At 42.8% G+C, this 4,448-nt stretch overlaps 1 pseudogene; it reads left to right on the top strand.

Moving 5' to 3' along the window:
• Positions 1-854: 854 nt before the first annotated feature.
• Positions 855-4,448, top strand: part of LOC140983869 (uncharacterized) — a 9,240-nt pseudogene continuing 5,646 nt past the window's right edge.

Below are 4,448 nucleotides of genomic sequence, written 5' to 3'. Positions count from 1 at the left end.
CGCATATGCGCGAGGTGCCCAGTAGCTAAGATTTCATTCCAGAGATGTCGCGCACATGCGCTGAATTAGGGCGCGCATATGCGCGAGTAGTAGAATTAGTCTACGCCACGGGCACATTGCACGAGTATGATTGATAGTTTGATATTAATTATGTTTCAGATTTTGATATATATCTAATATCTGCTTCATGCTTTATATTAATGATATAAGTGCATGTTTCGTTGATTTATACTGGGATTTATTCTCACCGGAGTTATCCGGCTGTTGTCGTGTTTGTATGTGTGCATGACAACAGGTGGGACAGGTTCAGGGTCGAGGAGATGAAGAGAGAGATCGTGATTAGAGTGGAGACTACGGACTTGATCTGAGATAGGGTTGAACACTTGATATTTAGTAGTTGAACCTTAGTTTGTAAATGATTGCATATAGTACAAGACTTGTACTTTACTTTTATACTGATATGTATAGTAGAGTGATTCCATTACGTTCCGCATTTGATATTATATTTAAAAAAAAAATTTAGACCTTTTTATTATAATTGATAAATTAGTCCCAATGACGGTTAAGAACATGATTAGCGTCCGGGTCCCTTCAACAGGTGGTATCAGAGCGATAGATCCTTGAGATTGAGATAGAAGAAGCTAGTGAGCGGGGTAGATTGAGTTTTCTTTCTTGCTTTTGATTTCTTGCATGTCTTACTGCTTTAATACATGTTACTTGAATTATCTGATTTGATATGGTAATATGTTTATTGAGAATAAAGCAGCACCGATTCTAGATCAACAGTAAGATGATCGGAGGAGGACTGAAACAGAATTATTGTTTGGGGCTACTAATCCTTTTGTCAATCAGATATGCCTCCTAGAAGATTACCGGAACATGGTAGTACTTCAAATCCTCCGATGAATGTTACAGCTACTCCGATGGAGACACTATTAAAAAGATTTCAGTCTTTTCATCCGTCGACTCTGAAAGGTACCGAGACTTCAGTGGATTGTGAGAGTTGGCTAGACGATATCGAGATGCTGTTTGAGTCTCTAGACTACACTGACGAGCGGAGAGTGAAACTGATAGGGCACCAGTTGCATGATGTTGCCAAGAACTGGTGGATCACGACCAAGAAGGCATTGGAACACCGAGGTACAACAATGACTTTGAGTTAATTTTAAGAGATGTTTTGTTTGTACTAGATTTGGTGAAAAACTTTTTTCCATTTCTATGCTTGATAAAGATGGATTTTCTTGTTTATTTAGCAAAGGTGTTTGCAACATTTACAAGAATGAATGTTTAATTGGTACTGGAGAACTTGAAAACGATCTCTACAATTTAAAATTGAAAGATATTCCACTAAACAATGTCCAAGCTATAACAACAACAAACAAGCGAAAACAAGATACTCTAAATTCGTCACAATTGTGGCATGCTCGATTAGGACATATTTCCCTAAGAAGGATGAACAAAGCTAGTGGGAGTAGGCATGTTTAATATGTCTGATATTGATGCTCTCACGACTTGTGAATCATGTCTGAAAGGAAAGATGACTAAAATTCCCTTTAAGGGCCATGTGGAGCGAGCCAAAGGGTTATTGGATTTGATCCATACCGATGTGTGCGGTCCGCTTAGCATCACCACTAAGCATGGACATGCCTACTTCATCACCTTTACCGATGACTTTTCGAGGTATGGGTATGTTTATTTGATGAAATACAAGTCTGAAGCCTTTGAAAGGTTCAAAGAATTCAGAAGTGAAGTAGAAAAACAGTTGGGACGAAGCATCAAGTCACTTCGATCGGATCGAGGTGGTGAATACTTGAGTGCCGAGTTCCAAGAATTTCTTAGGGAGAATGGGATTCTCTCGCAGTGGACTCCGCCCGCTACACCACAGTTGAATGGTGTTTCAGAGCGTCATAAACGGACTTTGATGGACATGGTTCGGTCTATCATGGGGTTCACGGAGTTGTCACCATCCTTTTGGGGATATGCGCTTGAGACAGCGGCACTGTTGTTGAACAATGTCCATTCAAAGGCAGTTGATAAGACTCCATATGAGATATGGATGGGTAAGCCTCTCAAATATTCTTATCTTAGAATATGGGGGTACCCTGCTTATGTGAAGCAGGTAGTGGGAGATAAATTGGATAGCCGATCCAATTTATGTTACTTTATGGGATATCCAAGGAATTCAGTTAGATACTATTTCTATCATCCCCAAGAAACAAAGGTGTTTGTTTCTAGGAATGCAATCTTTTTTGAAAAGGAATTTCTATTGGACAGAAAAGGGGAGATGATAGAACTCGAAGAGGTTCGAGAGACACCCACAATTGTAGAACCCACACCCGAAGAGTCAAGAGAGGAGATACAAGCTCCTAGAAGATCCGAGAGAGTCTCGAGACCTCCTATGAGGTATGGTCTGCTTCTTGAAGAGGGCCATGATGAGCCTATCCATGTATGTGATCCAAAGACCTTCAAGGAAGCGTTATCTGATGGCGATTCATCCAAGTGGCTTGAAGCTATGGAATCTGAGATGAATTCCATGCATTCGAACCAAGTGTGGAATCTCGTGGATCCACCTGAGGGAATTGTTCCCATAGGGTGTAAATGGATTTACAAGAGGAAACTTGGGGCGGATGGGAAGGTATTGACCTTCAAGGCGCGGTTGGTGGCAAAATGATATACTCAAAGACAAAGAGTTGACTTTGAGGAAACCTTTTCTCCAGTTGCAATGTTCAAGTCGATAAGGATATTGCTAGCCATAGCTGCATGGTATGAATATGAGATATGGCAGATAGATGTTAAGACAGCTTTTCTTAATGGGGATATTAAGGAAGAGATTTACATGTCTCAACCTGAAGGGTTTACATCTATCGCAAGTGAGCATATGGTATGCAAACTTCAGAGATCTATTTATGGTCTAAAGCAGGCATCTAGGAGTTGGAACCTCATATTCGATAGTACAATCAAAGAGTTTGGTTTTACTAAGAATCCTGAGGAACCCTGTGTGTATAAGAAGGTCAGTGGGAGTGCTGTAACATTCCTGGTGCTTTATGTTGATGACATTCAACTCATTGGGAATGATGTAGGAATGTTGCAATCAACTAAAATATGGTTAGCAAGTAAGTTCTCGATGCAGGACTTGGATGAAGCATCTTTTGTATTGGGAATACAGATCTATAGAGATAGATCAAAAAGATTGCTTGGTCTCACCCAGTCCACATACATTGATACCATCGTGAAGCGGTTCTCGATGGATGAGTCCAAGAGAGGACATCTACCAATGTGTCATGGTGTGTCCCTATCCAAGTCTATGTCTCCCAAGACTGATGTCGAGATAGCGGCGATGACAAGCATTCCTTATGCATCTGCGATTGGTAGCATCATGTATGGGATGATATCTACACGTCCTGACGTGGCTTTTGTAACGACCCATTACAGGCCCAGTGGACCGCCCATACGGCCCACTGCCCCAATCGACCCAAGGCTATCCCGATCTTGGGCTCTGCTCTATGGTCCTTGGCCCATCTATGGAACTCTTCCCTCACGGGCTTTCCATAGGCGTCGTATGGGTTACTCATAGAACTCTCCAGCCCATGCACTGGAGTATGTGCCTTCCCAGACTCGAACCTGAGATCACATGGATATATAGATATTCAGCACAAGTCTGGTACCAATTGAGTTTGTAACGGCCCATTACAGGCCCAGTGGACCGCCCATACGGCCCACTGCCCCAATCGACACAAGGCTATCCCGATCTTGGGCTCTGCTCTATGGGCCTTGGCCCATCTATGGAACTCTTCCCTCACGGGCTTTCCATAGGCGTCGTATGGGTTACTCATAGAACTCTCCAGCCCATGCACCGGAGTCTGTGCCTTCCCAGACTCGAACCTGAGATCACATGGATATATAGATACTCAACACAAGTCCTGATGCATCTGCGATTGGTAGCATCATGTATGGGATGATATCTACAAGTCCTGACGTGGCTTTCGCACTAAGTGTAGTGAGTAGATATCAATCGAACCCTGGTCTTCCACACTGGAAAGCTGTGAAAGACATCCTCAAGTATTTGAGAAGGACCAATAAGTTGTTCTTGGTCTATGGGGTGGAGAACTGAAATTGGAAGGCTATACCGACTCTAGCTTCCAAAGCGATATCGATGACTCAAAGTCAACCTCTGGGTTTGTATTCATGCTCAATGGTGCTGCTGTCTCTTGGAAGAGTTCCAAGCAAGACAGTATTGCGGATTGCAGCACAGAGGCCGAATACATTGCTGCATCAGATGCAGCAAAGAAGGCTGTTTGGATAAGGAATTTCGCCCAAGAGTTGGGCGTCATTCCTAATGGAGTTGCTCCTGTCCCGGTGTTTTGTGACAACACGGGAGCTGTAGCTCAAGCAAAGGAGCCAAGGTCTCATCAGAAGTCCAAACATGTATTGAGAAATTAACACATCCT

This window comes from Primulina huaijiensis, chromosome 9, assembly GCF_012295235.1.
Source record: "Primulina huaijiensis isolate GDHJ02 chromosome 9, ASM1229523v2, whole genome shotgun sequence".
Taxonomy (NCBI): Eukaryota; Viridiplantae; Streptophyta; class Magnoliopsida; order Lamiales; family Gesneriaceae; genus Primulina; species Primulina huaijiensis.
The sequence above is the reverse complement of the archived record's forward strand: the minus strand, read 5'-3'. Positions and strand labels throughout refer to the sequence as shown.